Source organism: Cibotium barometz, chromosome 18 (assembly GCF_041138505.1).
Source record: "Cibotium barometz isolate CiBa-2024 chromosome 18, ASM4113850v1, whole genome shotgun sequence".
NCBI lineage: Eukaryota > Viridiplantae > Streptophyta > Polypodiopsida > Cyatheales > Cibotiaceae > Cibotium > Cibotium barometz.
In genome coordinates, this window is record NC_141063.1 from 28,837,600 (window position 1) to 28,852,618 (window position 15,019).

Consider the following 15,019-nt stretch of genomic DNA (forward strand, 5'->3'; position numbering starts at 1 on the left):
TTTTCTACATTGGGAGACGATCCAAAGGCTTCCTGACCACTCTCCATTAGTGACTTTACTCTTATTATGGCTAGCCAAGCAAGTAGCAAGGAAGTGCCAAATTCAAAGGGGCACTCCAGTGGAACACAAGCAAGTGGACGGATGCCTTATGCCTGTGATCATGTATGGTTGGGACAGCCGTCCCGTGGCAAGGAGAAAATGCAGGAGCAAGAGCAAGAGCCAAGTGCCATGAATGCTGAAATTCAGCGTATGCGAGAGCTTCTCCATGCCAGGGAGATGGAACTGGCCAGCCTACGTGAGGACCCACACATTCAACAAGTGCTAGATGCAAAGAAAAAGGAGGCAACCGTCTTTCAAGACTTTGAAGCTTTGGCTCGTGGATCAGGGCTGAAACCTCGTGAGCTAGCTCTTTCATTCTTAGTGGACAAGGGTGATGTATTGCAGGGCCAGGATGGGGAGCTTGTTATAAAGAGATCTCCATTGGTGGACATGCCTGGGATAGCCTCTCCAAAGCTGAAATCTGCTGTCCACAAAGAGGAGCCTTCCATTACATCCCGACGTGATTCTACCTTACATGGGAGGCATAGCCATGCCTATGAAGGTAACATTACTTCTAGAGATGATCGTTACAAGCCTCATTCTTCATCTTTGCAGGTTTCTCATGGGCTTAGAGCGCACCGACATCCCCGTACTACTACTTTACCTGCTGAACTCTCCCGTGAAGAGCCATTTCTTCATGCTCCCATCTCCACACCCTCTCCGGATCATGCTTATGCTGCAAGAGAAAGTGGTGGGGCTACACACATGCATACAGGTACAGCACATGGTTCACGTCCACGTATGCCACCTAAGTATGCAGGAGCATCTATGGATGTCAGGGCTGATCCACATGAACGTGGAATCAAGAGGACGCATGGGGATTATGAGCATCATGTTCATAAGCAAAAGGAATTCAAAGCCGGGGACAAATCCGTCAAGTTCGAGACATATCATGGTGAGTTTGATGCTTCCAAGGTTATGTCATTTGTTTCCCAATTTGACATTGCTTTTAGTGATGAGGATTTTTCAGAAAAGTCCAAGGTGAGGCATGCCAGCATGTTCTTGAAGGGCACGGCCGCTCATTGGTGGCTTGCCGAAAAGCTCTCAGGCACTCCCGTGGACACTTGGGCTGAATTCAAAACTAGATTCTATGTCCAATTCTTACCCCCTAATGCCAAGAAGAACATCCGCAAGAAGTGGGATTGGGTTAAGCAGAATGAAGGTGAGTCAGTTCATGCTTATGTATCCAAGTTTTGGAAAACACTCTTGGAAGTTTCCCCTATTATGCAGGTAAATGATGAGGAACGCAAGAGAAAGTTTGAATCGGGACTCCAACCGGTTTATCAATCGGGCTTGGAGTTGTACCCAAACCACACTCTACAACAGCTCATTTCAGCTGCTTTGGCCACCGAACAATTGGAGCAAAAGCTGAAGCAAAATTATAGAGATGGACATGCTCAAAAGGGGAAGGACAAGGCTGTCCCAAATCTGCATAAGGGTGGACAGCCACCTAAAAGGGACTCCAATGAAGTTAAGGGAGCTCCAAAAGCTGAAAGTACCTCAGAGAAGAAGCGTCCCAACAAAAGGCCTAACTATGGACTTACTCCGGAACAAAGGGTGCAATATATACGTGACGGTAAGTGCTTTTCTTGTGGTAGTAAAGATCACATGGTCCGGCAATGCCCAAAGAAAGCAGGCAAAGAGGATGCAAAAGAAACCAAGGTTAATGTGCATATGGTGCCCGATGTACAAGGGGGGACAGCCCATGATGCTTTGGATAGGATGGTATGCAAGGCATGGGGACAGCTCAAAGATCAACCCGCATTATTTATGTTTGATGATTGTGCCACGGACAACTTCATATCATTGGAAATGGCTACAGCATTGGGCATTAGTGTGGATGACATGGGACCGGAGATTGAGGCCGGAAGTGCATTTGTTGGCAAGAAAGTCAAGGTCACACCCCTTATTGGCAAGCTTCGCATGCATATTCAGGGATATTTGGACCATGAGAACTTCCTCATTGCACCATTAAATGGGTGTGATGTATTGCTTGGAAAGCCTTGGCACTCCCGTCTTGATCCTCGCAAGGCTTACAAGACCAACCGGATCACATTTATGCATAGGGGCAAAGAGCATGTTATTGATGCCGGTGTGGAAGGGAATTCTATCCCTATTGTATCCCACATTCAAATAAATAAAGCCATGAGAAAGGGTCTTTGCTCGTACATGATTTTTGTTCGTGATAGAGTAGACCATGTTGATCATTCTCTTGATTCTCTCACATGTGATAGGCTGGAATTTTTGAAACAATATGCAGATTGCTTTATAGATTCACTTCCAGGGGAGCTACCACCACCACGGCCGGAGGATCATCGTATAGACCTTGTGCCTGGCAGTTCTCCACCAAATAGGCCGGCATACCGTGTGAGTGCATCACAGCAGGAGGAGATCATGAAGCAAGTCAATGAGCTCATGCAAAAAGGTTTGATCCGCCCTAGCTCTTCACCGTATTGCTCTCCCGTACTTCTAGTGCAGAAGAAGGATCTCTCTTATCGTATGTGTGTGGATTATCGGGCTCTAAATAAACTAACCATCAAGAATAGGTTTCCTATTCCTCGTATTGATGATATTTTGGATAGATTGGATGGCTCGGCATATTTCAGCCGAATTGATTTGAAGAGTGGATATCATCAAGTACGGGTAGTACCAGAGGATGTGCATAAGACCGCTTTCAGGACAGCATTTGGTTTGTACGAGTATCTTGTTATGCCTTTCGGTCTTACAAATGCTCCTGCCACTTTTAACCGTATGATGGACAGGATTTTTAGAGATCATCGATCGTTCACTGGAGTTTTCTTCGATGACATCTTGGTTTATTCCAAGACTGAAGAAGAGCACAGAAAGCATTTGGCCATAGTCTTTGAAGAACTCCGAAAGCATAGACTTCACATCAATGCTAAGAAGAGTGAGTTCTTCCTCTCCGAAATTCATTATCTTGGGCATATTGTTTCTCAAGATGGCATACGAATGGATCCCGCCAAGATTGAGGCTATCAAGAATTGGCCTGAACTCAAGTCAGTGCATGAGGTTCGTAGTTTTCTTGGGTTATGCTCATACTATAGACGGTTCATATGGCATTTTGCTTTGATTGCTGCCCCTCTTCATCAGTTGACAAAGAAGAAAGTCCCCTTTCAGTGGACTTCATTGGAAAGCAAAGCTTTCTATTCACTAAAGGATGCAATCATATCTGGGCCCGTGTTGATCATTCCTGACTTGCACAAGCCATTCTTTGTGGAATGTGATGCATGTGGAGATTGTTTAGGTGCTGTCCTAAACCAGGAAGGACACCCCGTGGCATTTGAGAGCCGCCGTTTGCGTGATACGGAGCTTTCTTTGGGGATCTATGAGAAGGAGCTATTGGCAGTGATTCATGCATTGACCATTTGGAAGCACTATCTTCTGGGTGCAGAGTTTATGGTGAAGACCGACAACCAAAGCTTACGGTATTTTCTCACACAAACTAAGCTCTCAGAGAAGCATATGCGGATGGCAAATTTCCTCTCTATGTTTCATTTTCAGATTGTGCATACACCGGGAAAGAAGAATGTGGTGGCCGATGCATTGTCTCGAAGGCCGTATGTAGCTTCTATCTCAATTGCCTCTCATGGAGACTTGTCGTCTATGCAAAATAAGTACCATATAGATGCTGATTTTTCAGATTTATGGGCTGATTTGGTGGCTGGTCATACTCATGCATCATATGTGATCAAAGATGGGTATCTCCTTAAAGATAATTGCCTTTGTGTGCCCACAGATTTGAGGCAAAAAGTGTTGGAAGAATGCCATGCTCCACCGTATGCAGGACATAGAGGTATTCTACCTACTACTCATATGGTTGAACGCTACTTCTTTTGGCCAGGGATGAGGAAGGACATTGAGGCTTATGTACGTGCTTGCCTCACTTGCCAAAAGGTCAAGTTTGATCGTCAGAAGTCTCCTGGATTGCTTCTACCATTGCCTATTCCCTCGCAGCCATGGGAGAGTATAGCTATGGATTTCATCATGGATTTGCCTCGCACTCAGCAAGGTAATGATGCTATATGGACTATCGTTGACCGGTTTAGTAAGCAAGCTCATTTCTTGCCGGTCAAGAAGACGATCAAGGCAGATCATATGGCAAAAGTTTTCTTATCACAGGTATTCAAGCATCATGGCATGCCTAAATCTATTGTGGGTGACCGTGATCCTCGAACTACCAGTCTCTTCTGGAGAGCACTTTTTGACAATATGGGCACAAAGCTGAATTTTTCATCCGCTTTTCATCCTCAATCCGATGGTCAAAGTGAAGCAGCAAATTCAGCCGTATTGGACCTTCTCAAATGCTATGTGGCTGATCAAAAGACTTTGTGGGAAAAGTATTTGCCACTTGTGGAGTTTGCATACAATAACACGGTGCATGCTTCTACTAGGAAGGCTCCCTTTGAGATAGTTTATGGCAAAGTGGTATTGCCTCCCATCCTACGTACTAAGGATGAGATTTTTGCTGCTGATGACTTTGTCAGGGACTTGGATGTTGCCTTTGCACAGGTACGGACAGCCATAGCCCGTTCTCAAGAGAAGCATAAGAAGGCTGCAGACAAGCATAGAAAGCAATTGGATGTCAAGGTAAATGATTGGGTATTGCTGAAATTCGAAAAAGCTAGACTCCGTAAGAGATCTGGTAAGGAGGGGATGTTTCCCAAGCTCTCATCCAGGTATTATGGGCCTTTCAAGGTCATTGAGCAGATCAATGAAGTTGCTTTTCGTTTACCATTGCCATCCCATTGGAAGATACATAATGCTTTCCATGTTAGCCTCTTACGAAAGTATGTGGGTCCGGAACCAAGTCTTCCTATCATTGAGGATCCACCAGAAGTGGATGAGTTGGAAGAGATTTTGCAACCAGAGCAGATTGTGTTTCATAAAGAGCGTAAGCTATCTGCAGGCAAGCTTGTAAGACGCTATTTGGTGAAGTTCAAGAACTATCTCCCCATTGATGCTAAGTGGGTTGATGAGGACTACTTCAAAGATTATCCGCAGCTTCTCCATGACTATTTGGAAGCTTTTCAGTTGCGGACAACTGTTTAGAAGACGGGGAGATGTCACCATTAAGCTATCTAATGGTCCTCTTATCTTCTTGTGTGAGCTTTGGGCTCTGGATGAGCATACTCCGTAGTGGTGCTCCATCGCTAGGACTGGCACGGCGTGATTCGTAGTGCCAGGGACGGGTGGATTGCACACGGTGTATGTTTCTGGATTACCACCGCTAGGACTGGCACGGCGTGATTCGTAGTGCCAGGGACGGGTGGATTGTACACTGTGTGTGTACCTGGAATTGACTTTCCGGTGGGCCTGTTTGTGCCCGGAAATGTCAAGTATTGTGCAAGTACATGAACGGAGATTATCCTTTAACAATGTTGCATTGTGCACTCATGTTTGCCTGCCTTTGAAATGTTTTCGCGTGAACTGGTTTCGTTTGCATGCTTGACATGTGTGTCTAGCTCAGGGGTCGGGGACGCCCTCCCGTGAGCCGTGGAATGCCTTGTCTTCTGACAGGTTTTGTGGCGTGTGAACAGGTGGGAAATCCTTATTTTAATAAGAGTTTTAAGTTATAAGTCTTATAACTTACAGGTTTCATACTTCATTAAAAGTAGGTGGACACTTTATAAGTGTGGGCACCTTCTTTTGGCCTGGGCACCCTTTTATAGCATGTGGGGTGGGGGTTGGCCACCTACCCCACCTACCACACCCAATTCTTTGCATGGGAGGAAGGCGCCTCACTTCCAGCCCTCTCCCTTGCATTTTGGAGGAAGAAAACACAACTGTTGGCTGGGATTTAGAGAAAACAGGCTGGAGCACATCATTATTTGCTGATTCTGGTCGTACAGCAGGTACAGCAGGTACAACAGCAGGTACAGCAGGTACAGTACCATCATTAGTTGCTGATTCTGGTCGTACAGCAGGTACAGCGGGTACAGTAGGTACAGTACCATCATTAGTTGCTGATTCTGGTCGTACAACAGGTACAGCAGCAGGTACAGCAGGTACAGCAGGTCAAACCAGTGGGATTTAGGACATACGCATTTCCTACAAGTGGCCCAGGTTGTTTCACTCTTCCTACTGGCTGTACGGTGGCTCCAGAAGATTTTCATCGCGAAGAATGAGGAATTCTCTTGCTCTCCTATGTCTGGACTCCTCTTCCATTCACCGAGTCAACTCCGTGAGGGTGCCCCATCGCTAGGACTGGCACGGCGTGATCCGTAGTGCCAGGGACGGGTGGATTGCACGCGGAGTGTGACTCTGGAAGGTGCTATGGACGGGGCAGCCCTTGGTGACTGCTGACTCGGCATCAACAAACATATTTGGGTTTGATACTTTGTTTTTCATTGTGCATTGCTTATTGGAAATCTGGCCTTGGGCCCGTGTACTTGTAACAAATTCTCCCAAGTAATAATATCATTCCTTGGGGGGGGGCCGGCCGTTCCGGCCTCAGTGTGGTGTCATCTATCTATGCTCAGAGTTGTTAATTACTTTCTTTTGCTATTTTGTCTTGTGCTATTGTCTTTTAAGAGTGTATATTAAAGTGCTAATTGGAGAAGTGAGTCCAAGAAGGGGTGACCCCTGCTTGGGTCTCGTTTCAGTGGTATCAGAGCACGGATCTTCCTTTTTCTACATTGGGAGACGATCCAAAGGCTTCCTGACCACTCTCCATTAGTGACTTTACTCTTATTATGGCTAGCCAAGCAAGTAGCAAGGAAGTGCCAAATTCAAAGGGGCACTCCAGTGGAACACAAGCAAGTGGACGGATGCCTTATGCCCGTGATCATGTATGGTTGGGACAGCCGTCCCGTGGCAAGGAGAAAATGCAGGAGCAAGAGCAAGAGCCAAGTGCCATGAATGCTGAAATTCAGCGTATGCGAGAGCTTCTCCATGCCAGGGAGATGGAACTGGCCAGCCTACGTGAGGACCCACACATTCAACAAGTGCTAGATGCAAAGAAAAAGGAGGCAACCGTCTTTCAAGACTTTGAAGCTTTGGCTCGTGGATCAGGGCTGAAACCTCGTGAGCTAGCTCTTTCATTCTTAGTGGACAAGGGTGATGTATTGCAGGGCCAGGATGGGGAGCTTGTTATAAAGAGATCTCCATTGGTGGACATGCCTGGGATAGCCTCTCCAAAGCTGAAATCTGCTGTCCACAAAGAGGAGCCTTCCATTACATCCCGACGTGATTCTACCTTACATGGGAGGCATAGCCATGCCTATGAAGGTAACATTACTTCTAGAGATGATCGTTACAAGCCTCATTCTTCATCTTTGCAGGTTTCTCATGGGCTTAGAGCGCACCGACATCCCCGTACTACTACTTTACCTGCTGAACTCTCCCGTGAAGAGCCATTTCTTCATGCTCCCATCTCCACACCCTCTCCGGATCATGCTTATGCTGCAAGAGAAAGTGGTGGGGCTACACACATGCATACAGGTACAGCACATGGCTCACGTCCACGTATGCCACCTAAGTATGCAGGAGCATCTATGGATGTCAGGGCTGATCCACATGAACGTGGAATCAAGAGGACGCATGGGGATTATGAGCATCATGTTCATAAGCAAAAGGAATTCAAAGCCGGGGACAAATCCGTCAAGTTCGAGACATATCATGGTGAGTTTGATGCTTCCAAGGTTATGTCATTTGTTTCCCAATTTGACATTGCTTTTAGTGATGAGGATTTTTCAGAAAAGTCCAAGGTGAGGCATGCCAGCATGTTCTTGAAGGGCACGGCCGCTCATTGGTGGCTTGCCGAAAAGCTCTCAGGCACTCCCGTGGACACTTGGGCTGAATTCAAAACTAGATTCTATGTCCAATTCTTACCCCCTAATGCCAAGAAGAACATCCGCAAGAAGTGGGATTGGGTTAAGCAGAATGAAGGTGAGTCAGTTCATGCTTATGTATCCAAGTTTTGGAAAACACTCTTGGAAGTTTCCCCTATTATGCAGGTAAATGATGAGGAACGCAAGAGAAAGTTTGAATCGGGACTCCAACCGGTTTATCAATCGGGCTTGGAGTTGTACCCAAACCACACTCTACAACAGCTCATTTCAGCTGCTTTGGCCACCGAACAATTGGAGCAAAAGCTGAAGCAAAATTATAGAGATGGACATGCTCAAAAGGGGAAGGACAAGGCTGTCCCAAATCTGCATAAGGGTGGACAGCCACCTAAAAGGGACTCCAATGAAGTTAAGGGAGCTCCAAAAGCTGAAAGTACCTCAGAGAAGAAGCGTCCCAACAAAAGGCCTAACTATGGACTTACTCCGGAACAAAGGGTGCAATATATACGTGACGGTAAGTGCTTTTCTTGTGGTAGTAAAGATCACATGGTCCGGCAATGCCCAAAGAAAGCAGGCAAAGAGGATGCAAAAGAAACCAAGGTTAATGTGCATATGGTGCCCGATGTACAAGGGGGGACAGCCCATGATGCTTTGGATAGGATGGTATGCAAGGCATGGGGACAGCTCAAAGATCAACCCGCATTATTTATGTTTGATGATTGTGCCACGGACAACTTCATATCATTGGAAATGGCTACAGCATTGGGCATTAGTGTGGATGACATGGGACCGGAGATTGAGGCCGGAAGTGCATTTGTTGGCAAGAAAGTCAAGGTCACACCCCTTATTGGCAAGCTTCGCATGCATATTCAGGGATATTTGGACCATGAGAACTTCCTCATTGCACCATTAAATGGGTGTGATGTATTGCTTGGAAAGCCTTGGCACTCCCGTCTTGATCCTCGCAAGGCTTACAAGACCAACCGGATCACATTTATGCATAGGGGCAAAGAGCATGTTATTGATGCCGGTGTGGAAGGGAATTCTATCCCTATTGTATCCCACATTCAAATAAATAAAGCCATGAGAAAGGGTCTTTGCTCGTACATGATTTTTGTTCGTGATAGAGTAGACCATGTTGATCATTCTCTTGATTCTCTCACATGTGATAGGCTGGAATTTTTGAAACAATATGCAGATTGCTTTATAGATTCACTTCCAGGGGAGCTACCACCACCACGGCCGGAGGATCATCGTATAGACCTTGTGCCTGGCAGTTCTCCACCAAATAGGCCGGCATACCGTGTGAGTGCATCACAGCAGGAGGAGATCATGAAGCAAGTCAATGAGCTCATGCAAAAAGGTTTGATCCGCCCTAGCTCTTCACCGTATTGCTCTCCCGTACTTCTAGTGCAGAAGAAGGATCTCTCTTATCGTATGTGTGTGGATTATCGGGCTCTAAATAAACTAACCATCAAGAATAGGTTTCCTATTCCTCGTATTGATGATATTTTGGATAGATTGGATGGCTCGGCATATTTCAGCCGAATTGATTTGAAGAGTGGATATCATCAAGTACGGGTAGTACCAGAGGATGTGCATAAGACCGCTTTCAGGACAGCATTTGGTTTGTACGAGTATCTTGTTATGCCTTTCGGTCTTACAAATGCTCCTGCCACTTTTAACCGTATGATGGACAGGATTTTTAGAGATCATCGATCGTTCACTGGAGTTTTCTTCGATGACATCTTGGTTTATTCCAAGACTGAAGAAGAGCACAGAAAGCATTTGGCCATAGTCTTTGAAGAACTCCGAAAGCATAGACTTCACATCAATGCTAAGAAGAGTGAGTTCTTCCTCTCCGAAATTCATTATCTTGGGCATATTGTTTCTCAAGATGGCATACGAATGGATCCCGCCAAGATTGAGGCTATCAAGAATTGGCCTGAACTCAAGTCAGTGCATGAGGTTCGTAGTTTTCTTGGGTTATGCTCATACTATAGACGGTTCATATGGCATTTTGCTTTGATTGCTGCCCCTCTTCATCAGTTGACAAAGAAGAAAGTCCCCTTTCAGTGGACTTCATTGGAAAGCAAAGCTTTCTATTCACTAAAGGATGCAATCATATCTGGGCCCGTGTTGATCATTCCTGACTTGCACAAGCCATTCTTTGTGGAATGTGATGCATGTGGAGATTGTTTAGGTGCTGTCCTAAACCAGGAAGGACACCCCGTGGCATTTGAGAGCCGCCGTTTGCGTGATACGGAGCTTTCTTTGGGGATCTATGAGAAGGAGCTATTGGCAGTGATTCATGCATTGACCATTTGGAAGCACTATCTTCTGGGTGCAGAGTTTATGGTGAAGACCGACAACCAAAGCTTACGGTATTTTCTCACACAAACTAAGCTCTCAGAGAAGCATATGCGGATGGCAAATTTCCTCTCTATGTTTCATTTTCAGATTGTGCATACACCGGGAAAGAAGAATGTGGTGGCCGATGCATTGTCTCGAAGGCCGTATGTAGCTTCTATCTCAATTGCCTCTCATGGAGACTTGTCGTCTATGCAAAATAAGTACCATATAGATGCTGATTTTTCAGATTTATGGGCTGATTTGGTGGCTGGTCATACTCATGCATCATATGTGATCAAAGATGGGTATCTCCTTAAAGATAATTGCCTTTGTGTGCCCACAGATTTGAGGCAAAAAGTGTTGGAAGAATGCCATGCTCCACCGTATGCAGGACATAGAGGTATTCTACCTACTACTCATATGGTTGAACGCTACTTCTTTTGGCCAGGGATGAGGAAGGACATTGAGGCTTATGTACGTGCTTGCCTCACTTGCCAAAAGGTCAAGTTTGATCGTCAGAAGTCTCCTGGATTGCTTCTACCATTGCCTATTCCCTCGCAGCCATGGGAGAGTATAGCTATGGATTTCATCATGGATTTGCCTCGCACTCAGCAAGGTAATGATGCTATATGGACTATCGTTGACCGGTTTAGTAAGCAAGCTCATTTCTTGCCGGTCAAGAAGACGATCAAGGCAGATCATATGGCAAAAGTTTTCTTATCACAGGTATTCAAGCATCATGGCATGCCTAAATCTATTGTGGGTGACCGTGATCCTCGAACTACCAGTCTCTTCTGGAGAGCACTTTTTGACAATATGGGCACAAAGCTGAATTTTTCATCCGCTTTTCATCCTCAATCCGATGGTCAAAGTGAAGCAGCAAATTCAGCCGTATTGGACCTTCTCAAATGCTATGTGGCTGATCAAAAGACTTTGTGGGAAAAGTATTTGCCACTTGTGGAGTTTGCATACAATAACACGGTGCATGCTTCTACTAGGAAGGCTCCCTTTGAGATAGTTTATGGCAAAGTGGTATTGCCTCCCATCCTACGTACTAAGGATGAGATTTTTGCTGCTGATGACTTTGTCAGGGACTTGGATGTTGCCTTTGCACAGGTACGGACAGCCATAGCCCGTTCTCAAGAGAAGCATAAGAAGGCTGCAGACAAGCATAGAAAGCAATTGGATGTCAAGGTAAATGATTGGGTATTGCTGAAATTCGAAAAAGCTAGACTCCGTAAGAGATCTGGTAAGGAGGGGATGTTTCCCAAGCTCTCATCCAGGTATTATGGGCCTTTCAAGGTCATTGAGCAGATCAATGAAGTTGCTTTTCGTTTACCATTGCCATCCCATTGGAAGATACATAATGCTTTCCATGTTAGCCTCTTACGAAAGTATGTGGGTCCGGAACCAAGTCTTCCTATCATTGAGGATCCACCAGAAGTGGATGAGTTGGAAGAGATTTTGCAACCAGAGCAGATTGTGTTTCATAAAGAGCGTAAGCTATCTGCAGGCAAGCTTGTAAGACGCTATTTGGTGAAGTTCAAGAACTATCTCCCCATTGATGCTAAGTGGGTTGATGAGGACTACTTCAAAGATTATCCGCAGCTTCTCCATGACTATTTGGAAGCTTTTCAGTTGCGGACAACTGTTTAGAAGACGGGGAGATGTCACCATTGAGCTATCTAATGGTCCTCTTATCTTCTTGTGTGAGCTTTGGGCTCTGGATGAGCATACTCCGTAGTGGTGCTCCATCGCTAGGACTGGCACGGCGTGATTCGTAGTGCCAGGGACGGGTGGATTGCACACGGTGTATGTTTCTGGATTACCACCGCTAGGACTGGCACGGCGTGATTCGTAGTGCCAGGGACGGGTGGATTGTACACTGTGTGTGTACCTGGAATTGACTTTCCGGTGGGCCTGTTTGTGCCCGGAAATGTCAAGTATTGTGCAAGTACATGAACGGAGATTATCCTTTAACAATGTTGCATTGTGCACTCATGTTTGCCTGCCTTTGAAATGTTTTCGCGTGAACTGGTTTCGTTTGCATGCTTGACATGTGTGTCTAGCTCAGGGGTCGGGGACGCCCTCCCGTGAGCCGTGGAATGCCTTGTCTTCTGAAAGGTTTTGTGGCGTGTGAACAGGTGGGAAATCCTTATTTTAATAAGAGTTTTAAGTTATAAGTCTTATAACTTATAGGTTTCATACTTCATTAAAAGTAGGTGGACACTTTATAAGTGTGGGCACCTTCTTTTGGCCTGGGCACCCTTTTATAGCATGTGGGGTGGGGGTTGGCCACCTACCCCACCTACCACACCCAATTCTTTGCATGGGAGGAAGGCGCCTCACTTCCAGCCCTCTCCCTTGCATTTTGGAGGAAGAAAACACAACTGTTGGCTGGGATTTAGAGAAAACAGGCTGGAGCACATCATTATTTGCTGATTCTGGTCGTACAGCAGGTACAGCAGGTACAACAGCAGGTACAGCAGGTACAGCAGGTACACTACCATCATTAGTTGCTGATTCTGGTCGTACAGCAGGTACAGCAGGAACAGCAGCAGGTACAGCGGGTACAGTAGGTACAGTACCATCATTAGTTGCTGATTCTGGTCGTACAGCAGGTACAGCAGCAGGTACAGCAGGTACAGCAGGTCAAACCAGTGGGATTTAGGACAAACGCATTTCCTACAAGTGGCCCAGGTTGTTTCACTCTTCCTACTGGCTGTACGGTGGCTCCAGAAGATTTTCATCGCGAAGAATGAGGAATTCTCTTGCTCTCCTATGTCTGGACTCCTCTTCCATTCACCGAGTCAACTCCGTGAGGGTGCCCCATCGCTAGGACTGGCACGGCGTGATCCGTAGTGCCAGGGACGGGTGGATTGCACGCGGAGTGTGACTCTGGAAGGTGCTATGGACGGGGCAGCCCTTGGTGACTGCTGACTCGGCATCAACAAACATATTTGGGTTTGATACTTTGTTTTTCATTGTGCATTGCTTATTGGAAATCTGGCCTTGGGCCCGTGTACTTGTCATCTATCTATGCTCAGAGTTGTTAATTACTTTCTTTTGCTATTTTGTCTTGTGCTATTGTCTTTTAAGAGTGTATATTAAAGTGCTAATTGGAGAAGTGAGTCCAGGAAGGGGTGACCCCTGCTTGGGTCTCGTTTCACTACATCTACTTGTGAGGCTCAGTACAGGGCAGTCTTTACAGCTACAGTAGATTGTGTATGGTTGAGGAGACTATTGGCTGATCTTCATGAGTGTCAGTAGACACCCCCCACCATTCTCACTGATAGCCAGAGTGCTATGGCCGTGGCACGAAATCCAGTATTTCATGCACATACCAAGCACATAGAGATTCATTATCACTATGTCAGAGAGAGGCTACATGCAGGGGAGATCAGTTTATCTTATTGCCCTACGCAGGATAATGTTGCAGATCTATTCACAAAGGCTTTACCTCGAGAAAAGTTTGAAGCTTTCCGCAAAGCTTTGGGCTTACTCTCATACAGAGAGTGATCTGCTACCTTGTACAGGTTCACACTTCCACTACAGGGGGGATTTGTAGGCATATGCTCACTTATGGTAGTGCTATGTGTGAACAGGGCTTAACCAAGGGCACTTTTTCCCATGTGGTTTTTCCCCTTGGACATCAAGTGTGAAAGGACACTCTAACATATAATATTTTGTACTTCTAAATTATATGGATGTGGCACACATGCAAGAGTTGACTTGCATTTTGTGGATACTACACTTTTGGCTCTCTCTCTCTCTCTCTCTCTCTCTTTTCTGTGTGTGAGCTTCTCTACCTTGCACCTAACCCTAATGTGCAGGTTTGTGTGTGTGAGTGTGAGTCCAACACCCAACAATGACATCCTCATCAATTTGCACCTTGAGGGCAGCGAGTTGCTGAAGAACTGAGCCTAGATTGCTCAGGTGTTCTTGCAAAGTTTGAGCTTCTTTCATGTTCATATTTAAAAAAAATTGCTTGAGGAAAACATTGGATTTATAGATCTTGTTTCCGAACAAATTCTCAAGTTTTTCCCATACCTCTTTGGCCGGTTTGTCTAGGTCAAGATGATGTATGAGGTTGTCAACTAGTCCCAAGCTTGTCCTTTGTCTTGCCAAGCTCACACTACCACCAATCCCTCTTCTCCTTTGGGCTCTTCTTCAATGCCCTTGACCACATTCCATACTCCATCTCGCATGAGAAGAAATCAGATCTTTGTTTGCCATGTAGGAAAATTTGCCCCGAAGAAATTCTCAAAGGCAATAGCACTCTTGTTGAGATCCATGCAGGAGGCTGATTTTGCAGAAAGCCCCAAATTTTATGGAGTGCAGAAGCTTCAATTTGTCCAATTTTGCTTGGTTTCTTATTTTTGAGAAGTCCCTAAATCCTGAATGTTGACATCGAACTGCAGGTACAAAAGTTGTCAGGAGAGTTGCTGTTGCAAGTACTGGAGGAGGCAGCATAGGGCAGCAGTGATGAGCAGGGCGCAGCCAGCATCAGGTGAGGGAGCGGAGCCAAACTCACAGGGCACACAGGACGGCGCTGCCAGAGGGCAGAGCACGTAGTAAGGCGGGCATTGCACTGAACAGGGGAAGCGGCTGGTTGGTGGCGGCTGCAAGTACAACACAGGCAGAGGTGCCGTACAGGCAGTGGAGATAATGGCAACTCTGAGCAGCAGGTTGTCGGCATCAGCAGCAGGTGTGCTAGACAGACCAGTGACAGAGGTTGCTGCTGATTAACAAGGCTCTGA

At 46.0% G+C, this 15,019-nt stretch overlaps 1 protein-coding gene across 2 annotated transcripts in view; it reads right to left on the bottom strand.

Annotated features, from left to right (window-relative positions):
* LOC147629164 (uncharacterized) overlaps positions 1-15,019 on the bottom strand; it is a 75,675-nt gene that overhangs the window by 24,031 nt on the left and 36,625 nt on the right. The gene's annotated exons all lie outside the window — the stretch shown is intronic.